Consider the following 24,684-nt stretch of genomic DNA (forward strand, 5'->3'; position numbering starts at 1 on the left):
GGCACTTTTGTGTTATGGAGACGGCGTCTTTCTTAAATCTCACGAACCAACCTCTGCAAGCTTCAGATTTTTCTTCTGCAGCTTCCTCTCCTCCCCCAGCCCTCACGGAATTGAAGAGAGTCAGGGCCTCGCTCGGGAAGAGGCTTTGGTTTAAGAGAGTATTGCAGCGGTTTTGATCTTCCTTCCAGACCACTGGAATTTTCTCCCTACCGGCAGTTAGGCCATTTCCCTTTCTTATCATTCATGTGCTCACTGGAGTAGCACTCATTTCCTTTAGGAACTTTTCCTTGGCATTTGCAACTTGGCTGTTTGGAACAAGAGGCCTACCTTTCGGCCTATCTTGGCTTTAGACATCCCTCCCTCACTCAGCTTCATCATGTCTAGCTTTTGATTTCAAGTGAGAGATGCGTGACCTTTCCTTTCACTTGAACCCTCAGAGGCCACTGTAGGGTTGGTTGTTAGTTGGCCTAATTTCAGTACTGCTGTGTCTCAGGGAGTGGGGAGGCCTGAGGAAAGCGAGGGTTGTGGGATGGTGACTGACATTCTACAGAGCAGCTAGAAAACACACATTTATCAATTAAGTCCACGGTCTTAATGGACACAGTTCATAGTGCCCCCAAAACAAGTACAATAGTAACATCAAAGATCACTGATCACACATCACCATAACAAACATAATAATGAGGAAAAACTCTGAAATATTGCGAGAATTACTAACCTAAGACAGAGACACAAAGGGAGTAAAGGCTTTTGGAAAAACGGCACCAATAAAAAGCCTTCAATTTGTAAAAAACACCGTATCTGTGGAGCACAGTATAAAACCAGTATGCCTGTACTACGCTGTGAAGCAATATAATATCATTTGAAGGTACACTTTGCACGAATTTAAAACGTACACTGCAGGGGTGCCTGGGGGGCTCAGGCGGTTAAGCGTCCCATTCAGCTCAGGTCATGATCTCACAGTTCGTGGGTTCGAGCCCCGCGTTGGGCCTGTGCTGACAGCTCAGAGGCTGGAGCCTGCTTCGGATTCCCTCTCGCTCTGCTCCTCCCCCACTCATGCTATGTCTCTCTTTCTCAAAAACAAACTTAAAACATTTTTTTTTCCTTAAGTGTACACTGTAAAGCCAGGACCGGACCTGGCGGGGGCTGGCAACATGGAGTCGCTACACCAGCAAACACACAAGCAGGTCCCTAAGGCCCAGTCTCACATGGGACTGAGATGACAGACAAATAGTCTCTGTATTTAGTAGAAAACAGAATCTAAGCAAACACAGACCAGATATTCAGCCATCTAGAACTTCTAGGGATTATGTCCAGCAAAGAGCGCCCTAACCAAAGAAAGAACGCCACGCTTCCCAGTACCTGTAGACTGCTCTCAGAAACTTCCAGCATCAGCGGTACACAAGGGCGCAGCAGAAGAGACAAGACAGCAAGAGGAGCTTCTGGGTGCCACCTCCACCACTAATGACTCTGACACCACCACCCTAATGCATGACTCACTGTGGTCTGACTCTTCCCTCCAGAAAATTCACCACGGCATGGATGGCCTCAGTGGAGTCGGACACAGTATTCTGGAAGGACTGAGGGCCCGGAGACTGAGCTCGAAGGGGACTCAGAAGATCTCGGACACTGCCAACATGCTGGGCTTATCCAACAGTGATGTGGCTTTCCAGGACAGGGCTGTATGGCCCGTGGGGCGTCGCTCACCCGCGCGGTCATGTTCCTCGGGGGGCAGTACTGGAGTGAGCCAGCCACGCCCACCGGCTGAAGGACCTGCCCACTGTGTGAGTGTGGGTGCGTGAAAGAGAAAGGGGAGCCCAAAGGAGGCCTACTGAAACACATGGCCGTCTTAACTGTGACCATCACTTGGAAGTAACTGTGATCTGTAACCTGGTGGGAGTTTCAAATCTGCTTTCCGTGACACCTTGGTAGAGAAGCTAGTGTCACCAAGATGCATGGTGCTTTGGAAATGAAAGGAGTACATGTTCTCTCTGAAAATAAACAAATTCAAAAAATTAAAATGTACACCGTAAGCCCAAAGGCAACAAGTATAAAATATTTTAAGAGGTATGAATAGTAAGTCAACAGAAGAGATGAAACGGAATCATAAAACATGCTAAATAAAACCGAGAAGAGGCAGAAAAAAGGGGGAAAAGAAAACAAAAAATAAATGAACAGAAAATATAGCCAGCAAGATGGAAGGTTTTAGTCAAATCCTATCAAGAATCATCAATGGCTGCCTGGGGCCAGAGGAGAGGGGGTGGACTGGCAAAGGGCTTGAGGGAACTGGGTGGGGTGATGGACATTTCCTAGGGGTTTTTTTGTTTTTGTTTTTTTAAGTTTGTCCATTTTGAGAGAGAGAAAGAGTACAAGCAGAGGAGGGGCAGAGAGAGAGAGGGAGGGAAAGAGAATCCCAAGCAGGCTCTGCTCTGTCAGCCTGGAGCCCAACGCAGGGCTAGAACTCATGAACCGTGAGATCATGACCTGAGCCAAAACCAAGAGTTGGGGACTTAACCGACTGAGCCACCCAGGTACCCCAGAAATTTCCTAAGTATGGTAAACATTCATCCATACTCAGAAAACTGTATGTTTAAAATGGGTGTATCCGGGGCGCCTGGGTGGCTCAGTCGGTTGAGCGCCGACTTCGGCTCAGGTCACGATCTCGCGGTCCGTGAGTTCGAGCCCCGCATCGGGCCCCTGTGCTGACAGCTCAGAGCCCGGAGCCTGTTTCAATTCTGTGTCTCCCTCTCTCTGACCCTCCCCTGTCTCATGCTCTGTCTCTCTCTGTCTCAAAAATAAATAAACGTTAAAAAAAAAAATTTAAAAAAAAATTTAAAAAAATAATAAAATGGGTGTATCCTAGGGTGGCTCAGTCGGTCAAGTTTCCTACTCTTGGTTTCAGCTTAGGTCACGGTCCTGCAGCTCGTGGGTTCAAGCCCTACATCAAGCTCTGAGCTGACAGTGCAGAGCCTGCTTGGGATTTTTCTCCCTGCTCCACACCCCCCTCCCCACCCCCGTACCTTCTCTCTCTGAAAATAAATAAACTTGAAAAAAAAATGGGTACATCCTACTGTGTGCAAATTATAACTCAATAAAGTTTATTTTTCAAAATAAAGAATAAAAAGTTAAAGGAAAAACAACTCTACTGAAATAACTAAGAATGCCGAGTCGTGGCCGGACTGCCCAGTCTCACTTACTAGCATGTTGACACGGGCGTCACTCACCCTCTCTCTGTCCTCAAGCACCAGCCGCACGGGCCTGCCATGAGGAGGTAAGAAGTGCTTCAAGCCCCAGCTTGGCACACAGTTAGAGACCGTCCAGTGCTGGCTAGCATTATGATTAATAAAGAATGACCCACACTTTTGCCTAGGACCACATATGGTGGCACCTTGAGGGAGAAGACACCGTCTCTGCTCTAGTCGAATGAATGTCATCTGACTAAAGACTCAGAGACTGAGGGGCACCTGGGTGGCTCGCTTGGTTAGGCATCCGACTCTTGGTTTCGGCTCAAGTCATGATCTCACGGTTTGTGGGATCGAGCCCCATATTGGGCTCAGCACTGCTGGTATAAAGCCTGTTTGGGATTTTTCTCTCTCTCCCCCTCCCACGTTCTCTCTTTCAAAATAAATAAATAAACTTAGGGGGAAAAACATATTACCAGAAATAAATTGACAGAAACAAACCTCATAGTTAGAAAATAATCCATTTCTCCTACATGCCTACCTCTGTATGGTTCAGTCAGTATTTACGGAAGACCTACAAGATGCTGGAGACAGATCCAAAGACCACATATACTCTCTGGCTCTTGAGAAAATGCCACAGGAGTGAGCTGTTCCAACATAATGAAAGAAAGAGCATTAATACAAAAAGATGTGCATGTTACTACAAAAGCCCCAAGGAGAGGAAATGACTCACACCAGGCTACAAAGCCAAGAGCCAAGTGCCAGGCATTATGCGAAATGCCATACATGTACTTCTTCCTATGACTCTTACAATGACTCCAAAGTAGGCACTATTGTCTCATTTTAAAGCTGTGACACCTAAGGAACAGAACCATCAGGGAACCTCATCTAACATCACAGAGCTAGGATTCAAATCCAGGCAGTCTGAATCCCACACCTGCACTCCCAAGACGACAGTGGACGGCTTCTCTGCCAGCATCTGCCTGGGAGGGGTCAGGGAAAGCTCCTCCTCCCATCAGCCACCTGGAAAGCGCCTCTCGCCTCTCGGAGCCAGCGCTGGGACTCCTGCATCATCTTCCCTTTCAAAGCTGACTCCTCCCCTCCCCCTCCCCTTCTCTTCCAGGCTGGGTGGCCAGTCCCGCCTTCCTGCTCCCGTAGCACTTCTCAACCACATGCACCCACCTCTCTCCCGAGAAACTGACCATGGGCTCAGTGAGACCAGAGACTTTGTCCCAATCACATTCTTTCCACTAACACCTTCCATAGCATCACTCCTAGGGCAGGCAGCGTTCACTGAATGAACAAGCAGAAGCCTCTCCAGTGGTTTTCAGAGTGACAGACAGGAAAGGCTGACTGCCTGACACGGGAGCTGAGCTGCCCGTCGGGGTAACTTGTGCCAGAAGATCCTGGAATCACATGCACAATATGCAGAGTCAAGTTCCTTCACCGCCACTTTAGAAACTACACCTACAGCCTCTCAGGGACTCCCCTAAGACCAACGGTCAGGGAAGAAAACGCTGAGTCTGTTTACAGTTGGTTTAAGTGATGTGTTGGCACCAGCCAGCGGATGGCTGCAACATGACACTACACTCAGACTCGGTCCTGAAGGCCCAGTGGCAGGAAAATCCAGACCAGCGGGCACAGGTCTGAGAAGTATGGTCGGATGGACCCTTTGCCAGGAAGGAAGAATGGCCAGAGATGCAGATCCACACCAATTCACTGACGGAAGCTACTGTCTGGCAGGACGGTCAGGAATTTGGAAAGAACAAGAAGCGATAACTGGTGGCAAAGGGCTCTAGAGAAGGGGTGTGAGCACGCAAGGGCCTCTGTGTCCTGTGTGAATATGCTCAGCGAGGACACGCCCTGCAAACGCAGCTCTCAAAGCTCAGTGGACAAGATGAGCAGCGCCACACGTGTCTCTGAGCTTCTTTCCCTGACACTTACTCTAATACGCTCATGACAGCAAGGGTGGGAGTGATGAATCTGCTCAGTGACCTACACTTCCGCCAAGAACGATCTGGGTTCTCCAATGCCAGGTATCTGCAGGGCACAGCTCGTCTGGTATTCGGCATTTCGTGCTTTCTCTAGCACTGGACTCACTCAGCAAGCAACAACATAGCTGGGAGCCCCAGAGAGGCCGGACTTGTGCCCCAGCCTCAGTTACTGGCTTCCTCCAACCTCTCCTCAGCCCCCATGCCTCTGCACAGGTGAGGGGTCCTGCAGGGCTGGCGAGCCTACTACCCAACCTTGTCCCACATAGTGGCCTGGAGCCGCCCTGGCCCACGTGATACACAGAAATGTCTGAGCACCTGAATAAGGGGGCTACCGCTCCAGCAATCGGCTCTGGCCGTGCTTCCCAGACTCCTGCACACTTGCCCATCGACGCTGGCTCGCCTGAACCCTAGAGGTCTGTTTCCCATGGCCCTCCCAACACAGACATGACGCATCCCAGGCAGCCTGCCTGCAGGGGTGCCCTGACTGCCATGCATGCCCACCCACTAGCCTCAGCTTGCGTGCACCCCAGACAGATCCTGCCTGCCCAGTGACTGTGGACTAGCTCTGGCCCAGGCAAGCCAGCTGCAACCACATGTGCTCCAACAAGGTATGAACCCCAGCTTTGGGGTGTGGCGCCCTTCGAAATGTGTCCTTCCATGGGGGTACTATCCCTCAGCCCTCGAGTATACTTTAGAGTTTCCTTTCCAGTTTACAGTTACTCTAGCGGAGCTTACTAATTTCTTAATATATTAAATTTCCCTTGTTTAAATTACTATATGGTTTAAAAAAATAAAAAATAAAATAAAATAAAAAAATAAATTAACTATATGGTTTGTTTCCTGATTGGACCTAGACTGATACACCCAGTTCTCCCATGTCACCATTATAGACTTACTGTACAACTTTTCACTGTTATGACCCATGGTCATGGGATTCACTCATCTTGTCACATACCCCATCACCCAAAACAGCTGGCTGGGGAGAATGATGAAATGGCCTACTGGGGACTCACCACATTAAATGGGAGACCTTTGGGGTTAGAGAGCCATCCCATAAGACGCAGCTGTATTCTGCACAGATGCCCAAGACAGACATGGTGCTGCCTCTCCAGGAAAGAAGGGCCCAAGCGCAAGCAGCATCTTTCACTGGCACCTAACAACCAATCCGGAAGATTCTTCCTTCCCACCCCTGCAACTTTAGGTTAGAACTCTTAGTAGCCAAGAGTTGAAAACCTGTACCAGGTGATAATAGTTTCGGTATATAAGAAGTTAGCCTGGCCATCTGGACTCATACCTCTGAACCAACGAGTTCAACACAAATGTTGACTAGATATTGTGATGGTCAAAGATAAAGAGACACATGAGACAGGTGCAGAATCCCAAAAAGAATGTCTTCAAAAAATATGTACCTCTCCATTAAACTTCCTTCTAAAACTTCCTTCTGACACATCCTGCAAGAACAGCAACACTACGGGCATCTGGGGGGCTCAGTCAGTCGACCATCCGACTTCTGATTTTGGCTCATGTCACGATCTTGTGGTTCATGAATTACAGCCCTGAGTCGGGCTCTGCACTGACAGCACAGAGCCTGCTTTGGATCCTCTGTCCCCCTCTCTCTGCCCCTCCCCAGCTCTCTCTCTCTTGCTCTCTCTCAAAAAAAAAAAAAAAATGTTAAGTTTATTTTTTAAAGCTACACTGAATCCTGTGGATGCTTAGAAAACATACACTTAAAATACTGTACAACTGTGGTTGAAAATACTCACTGTTTATCCTTAGGCAAGTCATTAATCCTCCAAGCCTCAGTTTCCTTATTTGCAAAGGGAAGATTAAAAAAATCCACTCAGAGGGCTGCTACAGAATCAAGTGAGATATGACAAGTGAAGTGCTTAACAGAGTCTAGGACTCTGGGTTAAGTAACCCAGAGTAACCATTAATGGTTAATGGTAACAGTAACCATTAAGTCAAAACGGCAGCTATTTATTACCATAAAAATGACAGACTGTTTTAAATGGGCAAAATAAAGCAGGCAAATGCAAATAAAATAAATGCATGGGTAGCAATTTAAAGTCAGAAAAACATAAGTGGGGCGCCTGGCTGGCTCAGTCAGTGGAGCATGTGACTCCTGATCTTGGGGTTACGAGTTCAAGCTGCACATTAGGTGAAGAGATTACTTAAAAATAAAATTTTAAAGAAAAGATAAACATTATAAGTAACAAGGTTACTCTGTTAATAGGAAATATACTTTTAATAAAGACGTGAAACTCACAACTCAACATAAAAATAAACATGTTAATATATATAAAATACAAAGCCAGTAAAGTCTCCAGGTAAAAATTAACAGATGTCACCAATAGTCAAACAGGCCACCTATCAATCTGTAACAAACCAAGCAGACAAAAACATAAATGACAAATTTAAATAAGGCATAATTGTTGGATTTATGTCAAGATTTAAACTCCACTGAATACTTCTTGCATTAAATTCCATGAAACACTTGCACAGTTGATCAAATAGGCTACCAAAAAGCAAACAGAAACCTACACTCCAACAGACACAAGTTATACAGGCCATATTCACTTAAAAACAAAAAAACAGGAGTGCCTGGGTGGCTCAGTCGGTTGAGCGTCCGACTTTGGCTCAGGTCATGATCTCGCGGTCCGTGAGTTCGAGCCCCGCGTCGGGCTCTGTGCCGACAGCTCGGAGCCTGGAGCCTGCTTCCGATTCTGTGTCTCCCTCTCTCTGCCCCTCCCCCGTTCATGCCCCGTTAGGTCTCTCTCTGTCTCAAAAATAAATAAACGTTAAAAAAATTAAAAAAAAAATTTAAAAACAAAAAACAAATGGAATGTAAGATTTATAAAAGCTGAAACCACATATTTCAAAGTCCAATTCACTTCAATATTCAAAGCTCTCTCTCAAGTACTTTAATGAAGACATAAATTTGTAATTACAGTCCCACCAATATTTAATACTAGAGGACAGGGATTACCAGTAAATTCCCAGTACTTACCATAGTAACTTGAACATAATATGCACTAACTGAATGTCTGCTGAGTAAAGACTGAGAAAAACACGAAACTGAGAACACTATATATCAAAACTTTAGGTGTCTGGCCAAAACTGTACTTAAAGTTAAGTTCATAGCTGTAACGACTAGTATTATTTCAAAGGAAGAGAAAAGTAAATATTTGGCTATTAGAAATCAATTCAGAAAGCCACCTTCCCCAAAATAGCAACAATCATTATTAGGAAAAGTTAATGACTTAGAAAATTGTTAACAATAGGAACTAGTTAAAATGTGGTAAATGTCTCTGAATTGTATGCTTAAAAATGGTTTAAATGGCACATTTTATGATATACGTGTTTTAGCACAATTTTGAAAAAACAGGTTTTTTTTTTTGAAAAGGGCAAATTTAAGTGGGATGGATACTGGGAAAAAAAACATACAAACAAACAAAAACAGATTAAAAAAGAACTGACCTACAAAGTTTAATGGGTGATTACCCTTTAAGAAACAGAATATTCCCTAACACTAACAATGTGCATAGTTTACAGGACTAAAGATTCAATCCTCTAATACCAGAAACATCTTAGAATCATGAAAAGCACATGGTAACAATTAGCATTCATGGGGTCCTACTAAAATTCTCACTCTCTCATCTACCTCAAACCACTCACACATTCCCCAAAGCCATGCTTTTAAATTAATTCCTACCACCATTCCACTATATATGGATGTCCTCAAGTCACTTTATTTTCTACAAAAGACTCCTGACGTTCTCAAGGACATGAGGTCACATGAGGACTTTCCAGGATACCAGCTATCACAAATCACTAAGACATTTAAGTGACCTCATCAGACCTTTAAGAAACATGTAAAATTAAAATAAATTCTGCCTGTAAGTATACATTGCATTGTGGACATTAGTGTATTGACCTCAGAAGGCAGTCAGGAAAACCACAACACAGAGAAATGAAATGATGGGGGAAGGGGTGGGGGGGAGGGGACACAGCCAGCAGCTAAGTGATTTCCACACAAAACTAGGAGCTTCAAAATTCCCCCTTTTCAAATTCATGCTTTCACAAAATTGACATTAGAATGGTAACAATTATGGGAATGCAAACTGATGCAGCCCCTCTGGAAAACAGTATGGAGGTTCCTCAAAAATCTAAAAATAGAACTACCCTACGACCCAGCAATTGCACTACTAGGCATTTATCCAAGGGATACAGGTGTGCTGTTTCGAAGGGACACATGCACCCCCACGTTTATAGCAGCACTATCAACAATAGCCAAAGTATGGAAAGAGCCCAAATGTCCATCGATGGATGAATGGATAAAGAAAATGTGGTGTATATATATACAATGGAGTATTACTGGGCAATCAAAAAGAATGAAATCTTGCCATTTGCAACTACGTGGATGGAACGGGAGGGTATTATGCTAAGTGAAATCAGTCAGTCAGAGAAAGATAAAAATCATTATGACTTCACTCATATGAGAACTTTAAGAGACAAAACAGATGAACATAAGGGAAGGGAAACAAAAATAATATAAAAACAGGGAGGGGGACAAAACAGAAGAGACCCATAAATATGGAGAACTGAGGGTTACTGGAGGGGTTGTGGGAGGGGGGATGGGCTAAATGGGTAAGGGGCACTAAGGAATCTACTCCTGAAATCATTGTTTCACTATATACTAATTTGGATGTAAATTTAAAAAAAAAATAAAACAAACAAAAACTTAGTAAAATATCCTCAAATACAAATCTGTAATTCAACCTGTGTAATAGTATTGATTTCAAATACTGAAATAAAATATTAAAAAGTAAAAAAAAAAATTAAAAATATAATTGATAGGGAAAAGAGAATATTTATTAACTATTATAATAACCCCTACAAAACACATTTCTTGAATATAGTATTTTAACCTTTTGATCTCGATTTTATTTTCAGAATTTTGTGTTTCTACATGAACACAATAAATTGGTTGTTTTCACTGAAAAAAAATTAATAAAGGTTGTATCATCTTACTCTCCCATGAACACAGTACAGTTGACCCTTGAACAAGAGCTTGAACTGTGCAGGTCCACTTATACAGAGATTTTCTCTAATAAATACAGTACAGTAATGTAAAAAAAAAAAAAGAATGGTAACAGATACATAAAAAAATAACGAATATGTGAAATAAATATTGCATGGACTCCAAAATACTCTCAAAATTCTGAGGATTTTAGTCCTCATGTCAATTAAAAACCTGAGGTAATATAACTTTGAGATCAACACCTGCACAAAGTCCAATAAAACCCACGAGACCACATTAAATCCTCAAAAATGCTGTATGGAAATCACTGTCTAAACCACAAAGACTGGTCAGAGAATCAGCACATCCCATCTTAGGTGGCCTTACACCTGTCACAGTACCTCCCCAGCCCCTTATATCCCAAAGGGCAGGTGCTGCTTGGCCCTGGCCCCTTGCTCCTCCTAGCTGTGCAGCTGGCCTTGAACAAGTCCTTAGCCTTTCTGTGCCTGTTTCCTCAACATGGACTGGGGACCGGGGCACCTGTGCTTCAAGTCACTGTAAAGACAGAAAGGAGACACACACAGGGACGGCACGACAGTGCCTGACACGGAAAGTGCCGTGTAAGTGCCAGCCGACGCGGACACATGTAATCATCAGCTTGTGGCAGGACCACTCAGCGATCACTGCTTGCACGGCAAAGTAACGCCGCAAGGACCACACGAACTCCTTCCTGATCTCTCTTCGACTACAGTTTTGCCCTGCTGTTCGTATCTCACTGCTGCCCAGCTCACCTAAAACATAAGCCTCCGAAGAACAGAAACCACTCCACGGGACACCTCCCGGCAACCTGACCGTGCCAGACAACACACGGCAAGACTTGTGGAAGTTCCTCCGGTGTCACACCCCGGTGTCAAGCACGTATTCAAAGACCTCAATAAATGTTTGCTCAATGAATGAATCCGCGTTCTCTCGACGATCTCGACTTCAAGTCCAAGGCCCTGACACCCCTTGCACAGTCTGGCCCCAGTCACCACACCTTGCTTGGGACACACTGCCACTGACCAGATTCTGCTCACTCGCTGGGCATCAACCCTGACTCCTTTCACTTGGGGAAACACTCCGAGCCCCCCACACAGACGAGGCGCTGTCCCTGCTCCCTCCCTCTCCCCTGGATGTGGGGGGGGGGGGGGGGGTCAGCACTCTCCCTAAACCAGGGCCTGGGCCAGGAGCAAGTCCAGTATTTGGAAGGGAGTCAGTCAGAGGAGTGTGAACCAGCAGACAGAGGGGGAGGACGTCAGGCCTCCTTTCCCAGAGGAGGGTCATGAACCCAAAAGGGTGGGAACCTTTTATTCTAAGTAAGTTTTTATTTCATTCAGCTTTTCAACACTTCCAACAGGACAGAGACCTACTACCTGTACCCAAATAATTCTTTGGTAACCAGAATTAATTGATAAATAAATGTTGCTTCTGATTTTCATTTTCATTTTTTAATTAACGCCAAATGATTAATTCATGTAATAAAAAAAGCTAAGCATGTAATATTTATTGAAAATTCCTCTGTTCGAAGTCTATTTCAGGCAGTTAGATGTAAGCATTAATAATGCAAGAGGGGTCACAGCTTCTGAGTGTTACAGAACCTCGAGGGCCCATTCCTGGCCTCTCCTCACCAATGCCTTCCCTCCACCAGCCACACCCACACCATCAAGACACACTCAACCCTCAGGAGTTGGCCTGGGGCTCAGATGTCTGTGGTGGAGAGGGCTGTCTATGGTGGAGCAGGAGGACCCTACGCTCACCTTGTTCCACAGATACAACTAGATAACACTCACATCAGCGTAAATAACCCAGAACACTATCCGAAGCCTGGGAGAACAAACCCCACAACTAGAGGTAGAGAAGAGGCCACACCAGAGAAGGTAGGAAGGGCAAAGACCCAGCTTGGGAGCAAAACAGACCATCGTTCGCGGCGGGAAGGGAGCCGCGGGCACAGAGAAGGGCAAAAATCAGATGTTGATGGTACAACTGCCTAATCCACATCTGCCTTGGTCGTCTCAAGGCCAGGGGGCTCAACATGTCCAAAACCAAATGTACACGGTGGCAGCAGTAAACCAGAGAACCCGGGAGTCATCCAACGCAAAGAAACCAGAAGGAGAGCAGACCCAGCAAGTTTAGTGTGGGGGACAGCCTGCCTGGGCGCACAACACCCGTGTTCCTGATAAGACACCTGCGCCCATCCCATACGCAGAAATCAAGGGGGTGCACCCCAGCCCCCCGCCAAATGCCCACCCCACGCCTGACACCAGGCCTCTAACTGGTCTTCCTGCTTCAGTCTCTGCCCCTCACACCCGCCTAAGTCACAGTACATCACTCTTCTGCTCAAGACCCTCCCATGTTCCCACAGATTAAAACCAGTGTCAGAGTGTCAGACAAGGCCCTCCAGGTCTGTCCAGAGCCTGACAATCCAGCACTCAGCAGACACTTGTGGGGACAGATGGACAAACGTGACACACGCACCAACAGATGATCTGACACGGAGCTGTGTGAAGAAGAAGAACAAGACCTGTGCCTCACACCACCTGGAAATAAGCAAATACACGCAATCTCTGAAAAGAGAGATTCAAGAGATTCATGCCTGTCCACATAAGCAAACCTATCAGACTAGAGCAGATTAAGAAGTGGGGGCGGGGGGAGTAAGGAGCATAAAGTGAAGCAGGCAAATAGGGGAGAAGGCAAAAGGACACTGACACCTATTTGATGCTGGGCATGTGCTGTGAATCAAAGAGTAGGAGGCAACTAACACAGCGTGAGACCTGCCCCCAGGCCAAGCCCTTCCGGGGGTATTTCCTATTCCAGGGGGAAATCGTGCCTGAAGTCAGACTCCTAAGAATCTGCTTTGACCTTCCCACATTCAACCCACCTCACTCTCCCAGGTGTCTCAGATGTGGGCCAAACCATGGCCCTCACCGCAGCGGGGGATGTCTGCTCTGCTTTTCAAAGCCCTTACCTGTCTCTATCTGCCCTTAATCAAAAGACCCAAACTCTGGCCCCAGCGCTCAAGGTCACACCCGGGCACTTCCCACTGCTCCTCCTCCAGGCCCCTGACCCCAGTTCCCCAGCAGGGCAGGGCGTGGCACAGGCTTCCCTACTACCTGGCCTACTGACAGCTCCCACCCTCAAGTTAGCAGCCAGGCCTACTAGCCTGCAACCTTTAATCTTACCTAAATCTCTCATTTTACAAATCAGAGGAGGACAAGAGACTCTCTGGGTCACACAGTGAATTCCTGCAGGGCAAGGCTGGAAAAACGCCCAGGTCCCCAGTCCAGCCTTTGCTGTGAGGCCACATTCTTGGACAATCTGGTTTCCTTTAGGCACCGTGAAGGACTTCATTTAGGGGGAAAGGGGATTAAAAAGAAAGCTTGAAATGTTACTTTGAGCTTACCTTTTAGTTGAAATTCAGTCTTTATAATTGGTTTTGACATCCTGAGCAAAATTTAGAAAGTGATAAATAAAAAGTTCTGGTCTAGGATTTCACTGTGTACATCTATCGGTCAAAACTCTCCTCTCCCAAGACATCGTTAAATAAAATTAACTTTCTATCTCAGGGAGGGAAGCCCCTCCCTTCCAAAGTCCTAGTTTTTTACACAGAACGAAACAGAAGTGCACTGTTCTAACAGGTGTGTGTCCCCAAGCTTGTCTGCAAGGTGGCTCTCATCAGGGAGTGTCCTCACAGTCTCCCCCTGCTTAGCAGCCCAGGTCCTGCCCTCTCCTTCATGCCTACAGAGGGGTGGGAGGTAAGGAGGGGAGGCAGCCCACCCCAGCGTGCCCAGGGACCCAAGATGACACCTAGCATGAAAACATGCCCTAGTCCACTTCTGAGAAATGGGAATCAAAATACAAAGCGACATCAGCCAGAAATCACTAGAGGCTGCGAAAAGGAAGGACTCAGGCCACACTGCAGGCAGAATCACCAAAGAGCAGGACCCAGAGACAAGGTGGGCCCCCGCCAGAAGGCAGGCTCGGCAAAGCCAGCTCACATCCAGAAGCAGCGATGGTACAGGCAGGGTGCCGCAGCTGCCCACGTACGGGAGTGCTCGAAGTTAAACTGGGCGGCCTTCTGTTTCCTGCCATCTGAAAAACCCTGAATACAACAGAGAGCAGGACGGGGCGGGGAGGGGCAGGAGGGAGGGGACGAGGCACTGGTGTGGTCCCTTGGAAAGCTCCACTTGGATCTAGGAGACTGATCAGATGCAGCCCAGCTGAGTGGGAGATTTGGCTGGAACAAAAGCTCCCAGCCCAGGGAAGGAGGACTAAAATCAAGCCAGGGCCCCTCTGGCCAAGCTCTGCTCTAGGAAGGAGCCCTCCAAGTCCCGTGCCCATGGCGTGCTTCGCATACCTTCCTCCAAACTGCACGCTACCTTACATCCAAACCTGGGAAGGCTTATTTCCTGTGTCATCAGGGGACTTCAATAATGAAGGGGAGAAAAGATTTCAAGTATTCCAGTCAAGAGAGGTGTCACACACCAGAGACTGTGCCATGACCCCTGCAAGGAGGAGTAAACAGATGAGACCGACAGCCGTACTATTCTTAACGCAGTTCAGGGAATACTTAGGACATGTTTAAAGCATAGGGAATTAATTAAAATACATGGAGGAAAAACATGGAGGTTTGGCTTAGAGCACATCATCCAAACTCTTAAGTAGGATATTCAGAGTTGCCTCTTTGGCTCAGGATTACTCTCTGAACTTAAAATGACCAAGTTTGCAATGGCTGACGGAACGTACTGCTTTCTTACAAATGGAAGACCTGAACACAACAAATTCAACCCCGCATGTAGAAACCCAAGAAAGATGATGTGTCCAAGAAGCACAGACTCAAACTAGCCCCTAGAATGGGCACATGGCAACTGCAGACTCCACTCACTACTGCTGAAGTGAACGAGTGCTGGGCTATTTAGAAGTCAGTCACAATTTCAGAAGCCATGCTCGAAGTGTCTGTTATTTAATATGGGCTGTGAAAACCTCCAGATACAAGTGACTTAACCTCCAGATACAAGTGACTTATCCAGCATCTGCCCCTAAGAATACAGCTCCACTTTCAAGAGCATCTGAAGGAGATGAAATCAAATTCTGTTCACCATGACGATATGCCAGTCCTACAATTCTAAGCACGAACATGTGAACGGGACCATCCAGAAATCTGTGACTTTGTGACCAGATTCTAGATAAAGATTTCAGTCCAAATGATTATGAAAGCATCTTTTACTTTAGTAGAATTAGCTAAAATTATAAAGGAGAGTCACAGGACCTTGACACCTGCTGTTTCCTTTGTCTACAACACTCTTATCCATATGTCCACATAGCTCTGCTCCCTCATTGCCTTTTCGTGTCTCTGCTCAGTAGGCCTTCCCGGATCCCCCCACTTAACCCTGGAAGCATCATGCCCACACACCTGCTTCATCGCTCACCATCCTACCACTTCATTAATTTACTGTCTCTTCCCACGAAAAGGGACAGGGAGATCTTTGTGAGCTCTGTTCACTGATGTGTCCTCAGTGCCAAGAACAACTCCCGACATAATAGATGCTCTAAATACATGATGAAGGAAGACACATCTCAGGTATGCCTGGAGTCTTCCTCACAGCTCTCAAGAGCATTTCAAGATGTGGAGCACCTGGGTGGCTCAGGTCGTGATCTCTTGGCTCCTGAGTTCGAGCCCCGCCCGCATCAGGCTCTGTGCTGACAGCTGGGAGCCCGGAGCCTGCTTCGGATTCTGTGTCTCCCTCTCTCTGCCCCTCCCCCACTCATGCTCTGTCTGTCTCTCTCTCTCTCTCAAAAATAAATAAATATTTTTTAAAAAAGAGTATTTCAGGATATTAAACACCAGAACTCTTCACTATTAAAAGCGACAAAAAAAAAAAAATAAACAAAAAATAAAAAAATAAAAATAAAAGCGACAAACGGGGTGTCTGGGTGGCTCAGTCGGTTAAGCATCCAACTTTGGCTAGGGTCATGATCTCACGGTTGGTGAATTCCAGCCCTGTGTCAGGCTCTGTAATGACAGCCTAGAGCCTGAAGCCTGTTTTGGATTCTGTGTCTCCCTCTCTCTCTTGCTCTCTCTCTCTGCTTCTCCCCTGCTCATGCTGTCTCTCTGTCTCAGTCTCTCTCTCTCTCTCTCTCTCTCTCTCTCTCAAAAATACAATAAACTTTAAAAAAATGTTTTTTAAAACTAAAAAAACTGACAAATAGCACTAAGCTCATTAAACAGTTTAAATATGACTGAATAAACCCACTTTGAACTGCTTTCATATTACTGCTAAATAAAATTCAGTTTTTAGAAAGTTACAGTCCACCACTGTTAGCAACAAATTTTCTATTACAATTTCTCAGCCCCACACGAGTTTCTTTCTGATCAGTTGGCTCTTTACAAGAGGCTGCATGAGTAAGCCCCCGAGTGTTTCAATAAGTAACTGGTCAATACTGAAACAAACTGTTCAAGCCCCAGAGTGACCTAAAGACTTAACCCTACCCAATCATGAGTTTCCACGCCACAGGAAAGGAAAGACAATGTTATCTTCCACACTCCAGAATCAATTAAAATCTGGAATCGACTTTGTACACAAGAAAACGTATCCAGCCAGTCACCTCCTAAGACTTAAGTCCCAATTCCCCAAATAATCATCCCTCCTTTTGCATAGTAATGCCCCTCTTATTTTTCCTTACACTGTAGTAACTATACCTGGTAACAGCATTCACACCTTGCTGTGGGAAATATTGGCCTAGAATGTTTCACTAAGCCTTTTAATTTAGTATGTTTGAAAATCTGGACTAAGTTAGCTAGACTCTGTCTAAATTCACATGGTAGAAAATTTCTACATAACAAATGTTACAGTGAAGTTTTTAAACAACTTAAAAAAATTCTAATTCTACATCTCATTTGAGTCCTTCAACAAACACTTATTAGCTTTGAACAAGGTACTATGCTTTAAAATCTTTCTTCATGCAATAAACTTCTAATCTAGTAAGAGGCCATAAATGCATAGGTGAATACAAGTGTGTTCAGTGTCATTCAAGGTAATTGCTTTAGTCGGGAAGAATCAGGGCAAGCTGAATGGAGAAGGCAGAACCAAGCCTGGAATAACGAAGAAGAGTAGGATTCTCAGGAGGCAGAACCAGAAGGAAGGAAAGGGGAGCAGGCAAAGAAAAAGGATGTGGGAGAAAAAGCCTTCCTGAAGAGCAGAGATAGGGAGCCAAGGCCCAGATGTAATGAATGAGAAAATACAAGGTGGAGAGGTGGAGAGAGGTGGAGAAAGGTGGAGAGGACCCCGCTGGAGAGAGGTCCTCCTTGCTCACCAGAAGGTGGACTCCTCCAGAAGGACTCTCGGTTAGGCAGACCGGACTGCACACAACCCCCACCCACCTAACAGACTGTACATCCAGGCATGGCTCAAGGACATGGCTTGGAGATCGTCCTACATCTCTAACCAGTAACACAGAAGGCATTCAGATGCAGTTGATGAATATAACTGACATACAATAAAAAATACACAAAACGAAAAAACATACAATAAGATAAAAATGAAATCATTTTGGGGGCACCTGGGCGGCTCAGCCGGATTCAGCTCAGGTTATGATCTCAGGGTTCATGAGCTTGAACCCTGCAACAGGCTTCCTGCTGTCAGCACAGAGCCCGCTTCATATCCACTGGTCCCCACCTCCTCAAAAATAAACATTTTTTTTTTTAAATGAAATCCTTTTTGCATACTTATTAACAAACCTGAAGAACTTTTTTATATCACAAAGAATCGTGAGAAGAAAATTTAAGGAAGCCAGTGTGACTGAATGTACTTTATTACTTTTCAAAATCTTGGTATAATATTCTTTGTGTTAAAACCAGATCTTTGGAGCACGATAAATTCAATTATTTAGAAAGCTGGTTTTGTCCAGCAGTCTTTACTGAAAAAGGTCCCTCTCCCTTAAATACACACGGATCTAAATGGAAGAAATACCATATATCATTTGCACTTACTAAATCATGCTCATCAATTTTCAATCCCATCAATCAATTACACAAAGATTTTTGCTGAAATTCAGCTAGTCAAATTTTTTAAATGTTTGTTTATTTTTGAGAGAGTGAGTGCAGGTGGGGGAGGGGCAGAGAGAGAGAGGGGGGGGGACAGAGGATCCGAAGCGGGCTCCACGGGCTCTGCACTGACAACAGAGAACCTGATCTGAGGTTCAAACTCCCAAACCACGAGATCATGACCTGAGCCAAAGTCAGACACTTAACTGACTTGAGTGAGCCACCCAGGCCCCCCTCAGCTACTCAATGTTTATCTTCCTCACAGTTCTTTGTTTTTACAGTAATCAGGAGGCATATCACGTTTTTGTATTTTTAATAAGCTCAGAAGTAAACTTTCCAAAAAGCTTCCGTAGACAGTATAACAATTTCATCCCCCAGTTTAAGTGTGCAGTAAGATGACTATTTATATTCTTAGCAACAAAACAAAACATAGTGGCGGCAACTCTAAACGCCCATCTTCAAGATGCTCTCCACAGCAAGAGTTTCTTTCAAAAAGCAATTTTCCACTCGTTGATAAAATGTCACCTTTACCTTGAGGGGGCAGATTAACTGTTTATTTTCTCAAAAACACTGAATTTGTTAGGTAGCTTTCCACTGAAAGCCACTTATTATTACAGAAAAGATCAGCAAATTTAGAACACTGGTCTTTGCGTAAAAGAAAAACACTCGATTCACCTTCAGAATAAGCAGTGCTTTTAATTTTGCCACAAGACGACCAGCAAAGCTCATACTTATTCTCCATCTCATTGCAAAACACTGTAAAGATTCACTCCTTTTGTAAAGGGCTCAGGCTGATCCCTTATAGGATTCTGGCTTCAATTTGTCGCTATAAGAACTTATTTATGCGTCACGTGGTGAATAAAACTCACGTGTGCTGTTCTTTCTGCCATCCTACCCTACCCAAAAATCTTTACTTTTTTTTTTTAAATAAATACAGTGGCTGCTCCATCGCCAGTTATACCTTATTTTTCCACAAACCCCTGTTAATTAATCATTTCGGGGTTCCCGGCTGGCTCAGTGGACAGAGCATACGACTCTCGATCTCAGGGTTGTGAGTTCAAGCCCGACATTGCCTGTGGAGATTACTTAAACAAAACTTTTTACAAAATCACCTCAGGATACGTATGCTCTAGGATACTCGGCGTCACACACACACCACAACAGTCCTCAACCCGAATCTACAGAAAGCCTAACTTGAAGCTGCAGCAGGATTCTCGCAGACGACACACCGAGGCTTTTTAATCTCCAGGAAACAACTCAGCTGGGTTCGTACCCAAAGAACTGACACCGAACGTCACGTGGCATAGTTTTTAAAAATATACTTTCTATTTCTTTGTCTCCCACATATGGTAACACACATATACCTGCAGTCTGATTAAGGAGTCTCAGTTTACAAGGTCGTGAGGGATGTTGTCTCGTAGGCACACAGCCAGATTGATTACCTTGAGATTTTCTTTCTTTCTTTCTTTCTTTTTCTTTCCTTCTTTTTCTTTCCTTCTCTTCTTTCTTCCTTCCTTCCTTCCTTCCTTCCTTTTCTCTCTCCTTAGGGAGGGGACCCTATCACAAAACCTGTTTAGAAGCAGGTTTCAGCGCAGGTCTTGATCTCACAGTTCATGAAATCGAACCCTGTGTTTGGGCTCCACACTGACAACACACAGCCTGCTTGGGATTCTCTCTCTCTCTCTGCCCCTCCCCTGTTTGCACACACTCTCTCTCTCTCTTAAAATAAACTTAAAAAAAAAAAAAAAAAAAAAAGCATGTGTTTCCATCATCCCAGAACAAACCCCCCATTATGTGTTCATCATAATTTATTCTAACAATTTAATTTTTCAAACCTTCTGCAATACTTTCTATGAATACTCTGAAAAGTATTCGCTGACAAAGTAATGTATTTATTTTGGTGCCATCTTGTTTCCTCTGCACTATTTCAGCCTTCTTGCCTCCCCGCTCCCCGCTGCTGGAGAACAAACTTCCCCCAATGCTAGGTGGCTACTCCGGCTCTGAGTGCTAGGTGAGCACAGCACATGCCAAAGACTGGCCCGACCAACCCCACAGCTGAACGCTGTACTTTTTGTTCTGGAAGTCACTCTCGGGAGCCCAGCCCAGAGACCTGTTCCGTCTGTCGTTTCCGTAATGTTGTATCCTCCTAATTCCCCGTATTGCATGTCTGTCTGTGCAATTAGCTAGAGCTGCTGCTGCATCTGAACCTTTCAGAAATACAAACCCTCAGGAGCTCATCCTTAAGCTTAATGAAATTTTATAAAGTACCAGATCGAGTAATGTAGAACTTTAAACACTGCTACAAAATTTACAGCTGTTTCTCGCTTAGTTTGCAAACACTTTGCTGACTATAAAGGCTCGCTACTTTCCTTCCCTAACATTTCAAGGCAAGATAACCACTCTGGGTATGGCTCATCGTTAATAAAATTGCATGTAACTCCACACTTCAAATCATCTTTGAGAGTCGGTTCTCAGCTCTGCTTAGATCATTTTCCTGACTTCATTACGTGGCTAATAAAGAGCCTATGCAGGAAGCAGTGGAGGTGCCATCAATTTCCTGATTGTTCCATACGCTTTCATTATCGGCACTGTCTTCAATCCAGGGTTTCTTTGAAGACTACCTGTTTTGTGGAGACCTCTTTAATTAAAATTAGACAGCAGAATTCACGAACATACTTAATGAGCACTCTCTAACTGCCACAGGCTTCACACTGTCAGGGAACAAACTCCCTCTCCTGCCTCAGGACACCTCAGCAACGATGCAAGACTCGTGCCTCAAATACAGGGCAAGTGAGGGCACCAATCTCAATTCACGTAACAAGTGTTTGTTAGGCATAATGTCTTACTGGGAAATGGAAGGACTAAAGCATTCTTCCCGCAGCAGCAGGGAGCACCTGCTCCACTCCCAGTGCGCCTCTCAAGCACCCCTCCCTTAAGAGACCTCCGCAGTAGGTGACGGGTAATCTCTGACAGTGTGTGACCAAAGGACTGACCATCAAAAAATAACAAAGTTGGAAAAGATCCTTAAGATTACCTAGCATAGTCTTACCTGACAGATACAGAAACTGCGTCCAAAGCACAACCACATACATCTTTAGGCAAAAACTGATTTTGAAGGGTGCCTGGCTGGCTTACTCAATGGAGCATTTGACTCTTAAACTCGGGATTGTGAGTTTGAGCCTCATGTTGGGCTCTGTGCTGACAGCTCAGAGCCTGGAGGCTGCTTCGGATTCTGTCTCCCTCTCTCTCTCTGCCCCTCTTCCACTCATGATATCTCTCCTCTCTCTCTCTCTCTCTCAAAAATAAACATTTAAAAAATACATACATACATAAAAAATACAAAAAAATCTTTAAAAGAAACTTATTTTGATGGGGCACCTGTGTGGCTCAGTCAGTTGAGCATCTGACTTCAGCTCAGGTCATGATCTCTCAGTTCATGAGTTTGAGCCCCACATAGGGCTCACTTCTGTGAGCCTGTCAGCACAGGGTCTGCCTTGAATCCTCTGTCCCCCTCTCCCAGTCCCTCCCCCACTTGCACTCTCCCCAAAATAAATATATATTTAAAAAATAAATTTTAAATTTTTTTTTAATGTTTATTTATTTTTGAGACAGAGAGAGACAGAGCATGAATGGGGGAGGGTCAGAGAGAGGGAGACACAGAATCTGAAACAGGCTCCAGGCTCTGAGCTGTCAGCACAGAGCGCAATGCGGGGCTCGAACTCACGGACCGCGAGATCATGACCTGAGCCGAAGTCGGCCGCTTAACCGACTGAGCCACCCAGGCGCCCCTAAAAAATAAATTTTAAATTAATTAGAAAAAAAAAACTATTGTGATAAATTATGTAGTAAACAAACTTCACTACTCATTCTGTAATGTGAAGGGAAGAATTTAGTCTAAACATGGACAGGCTGGGAACTCGAGTTGGAAGAGGCAAGTCCAGTCTCAAAATGGAGGGCCATGATCCAAAGGAACCAGAGCAGTTGAGAAAACTGTTTATTGGTGGTTTGAGCTTTGAAACTACAGATGATAGTTTAAGAGAACATTTTGAAAAATGGGGCACACTTACAGATTGTGTGGTGATGAGAGACCCCCAAACAAAACGTTCCAGGGGTTTTGGTTTTGTGACTTACTCTTGTGTGGAGGAGGTGGATGCAGCAACGTGTGCTCGACCACACAAGGCTGATGGGCGTGTAGTGGAACCAAAGAGAGCTGTTTCTACAGAGGATTCTGTAAAGCCTGGTGCCCATCTAACTGTGAAGAAAATTTTTGTCGGTGGTATTAAGGAAGATACAGAAGAATATAATTTGAGAGATCACTTTGAAAAGTATGGCAAGATTGAAACCATAGAAGTTATGGAGGACAGGCAGAGTGGAAAAAAGAGAGGATTTGCTTTTGTAACTTTTGATGATCATGATACAGTTGATAAAATTGTTGTTCAGAAATACCACACTATTAATGGGCATAATTGTGAAGTGAAAAAGGCCCTTTCTAAACAAGAAATGCAGTCTGCTGGATCGCAAAGAGGTCGTGGAGGTGGATCTGGCAACTTTACGGGTCGTGGAGGAAACTCTGGAGGTGGTGGTAACTTTGGCCGCGGTGGAAACTTTGGTGGAAGAGGAGGCTATGGTGGTGGAGGTGGTGGCGGCAGAGGTAGCTGTGGAGGAGGTGATGGTGGATATAATGGATCTGGAGGTGATGGTGGCAACTATGGTGGCGGGCCTGGTTCTAGAGGTAGAGGAGGCTATGGTGGAGGTGGACCAGGATATGGAAACCAAGGAGGTGGATATGGCGGCGGTGGTGGAGGATATGATGGTCACAATGAAGGAGGAAATTTTGGTGGTGGTGGGAACTATAATGATTTTGGAAATTATAGTGGGCAACAGCAATCAAATTATGGACCCGTGAAGGGGGCAGTTTTGGTGGAAGAAGCTCGGGCAGTCCCTATGGTGGTGGTTATGGATCTGGTGGTGGAAGTGGTGGATATGGTAGCAGAAGGTTCTAAAAATTTTCAGAAGAAAAGGGCTACAGTTCTTAGCAGGAGAGAGAGCGAGGAGTTGTCAGGAAAGCTGCAGGTTACTTTGAGACAGTCGTCCCAAATGCATTAGAGGAACTGTAAAAATCTGCCACAGAAGGAACGATGATCCATAGTCAGAAAAGTTACTGCAGCTTAAACAGGAAACCCTTCTTGTTCAGGACTGTCATAGCCACAGTTTGCAAAAAGTGCAGCTGTTGATTAATGCAATGTAGTGTCAATTAGATGTACATTCCTGAGGTCTTTTATCTGTTGTAGCTTTGTCTTTTTCTTTTTCTTTTCATTACATCAGGTATATTGCCCTGTAAATTGTGGTAGTGGTACCAGAAATAAAAAATTAAGGAATTTTTAACTTTTCAAAAAAAAAATAAAATAAAATAAATAAACATGGACAGGCTGAGTTCACTTGCCAGAGATGAGGGGAAAGGCCTCAACGATCACTCAGGAAGCAAGTACATACAGCCCCAGCGTTACAGACGGGCTGATCAACCAGTTGCTGTTATCAGAAATCTCTACCACACATTAAAATCATCAAGTGTAAGAATGAACCTGAGAGGAAGAATGGGACGTAGAATCACCTACATCAAACTGAGTGTCTTAAGTGCAGGAACAGGTGAGCACAACCAAAGCCAAGAGTAAGGAGGAGAGCCAGGACGGTGCCATTTAAAGAAGGCAAAAGAGACTCCAGAAAGGTATATATAAGCAAGATCAAATGCAACAAGCTCAGAGGACATCAGGATTGAACAACAGGATTTGGTGACAATATTATCACTTAATGACCTCTGGGAAGGCTGATTAAGGTGATAGGCGGATAAGGGAATAAAACAGGAACTGAGGATAAAGAAGGTAGAAGCAACCAATATTAACCAATATTATTCACCAGTATTTCAAGTTATTTGGTGGCAACAGGCAGAACAGGGTCAGACTGAAAGGTATCTTAAGTGGTTAAGCAAGGTCAAGAGAAGGACTAAGGGGGAAGGGAAGATGGGCAATTCAAAATCTAGGGGCGCCTGGGTGGCTCAGTTGGTTAAGCGTCAGACTTCAGCTCAGCTCATGATCTCACAGTCCGTGAGTTCGAGCCCCGCGTCGGGCTCGGTGCTGACAGCTCAGAGCCTGGAGCCCGCTTCAGATTCTGTGTCTCCCTCTCTCTCTCTGCCCCTCTCCTGCTCACACTGTCTCTCTCTGTCTCTCAAAAATAAATAAATGTAAAAAAAAAAATTTTTTTTATAAAAATTAAAAAAAAAAAAAATCTGACTGCTAAGGAAAATAAACCAATAAAGGATGAAAGACTCCAGACCCAGGAGAGAAAGAACAGAGAGGTTTTGAACAGACTTCAAGACAATGTACTCACATAAATTCTGCAGTGAGTTTCCAT

The 24,684-nt window shown here is 44.9% G+C and overlaps 1 protein-coding gene and 2 pseudogenes across 3 annotated transcripts in view; 2 read left to right on the top strand and 1 right to left on the bottom strand.

The window, feature by feature from the left end:
• Window positions 1–24,684, bottom strand: part of FAM193A (family with sequence similarity 193 member A) — a 162,543-nt gene that overhangs the window by 121,964 nt on the left and 15,895 nt on the right. Inside the window, exon 1 of one of the 3 annotated variants that reach the window (XM_042937067.1) lies at window positions 3,724–5,887. The exons of the other annotated variants lie outside the window; for them this stretch is intronic. The gene's annotated coding sequence lies outside the window, so the exon portion shown is untranslated. Of the gene's footprint in view, window positions 1–3,723; window positions 5,888–24,684 lie in introns of those variants that run through there. 3 annotated transcript variants of the gene reach the window in all.
• LOC122218550 lies at window positions 1,155–1,802 on the top strand (annotated as a pseudogene).
• On the top strand, window positions 22,224–23,631 carry LOC122218680 (annotated as a pseudogene).

Source organism: Panthera leo, chromosome B1, assembly GCF_018350215.1.
Source record: "Panthera leo isolate Ple1 chromosome B1, P.leo_Ple1_pat1.1, whole genome shotgun sequence".
Taxonomy (NCBI): Eukaryota; Metazoa; Chordata; class Mammalia; order Carnivora; family Felidae; genus Panthera; species Panthera leo.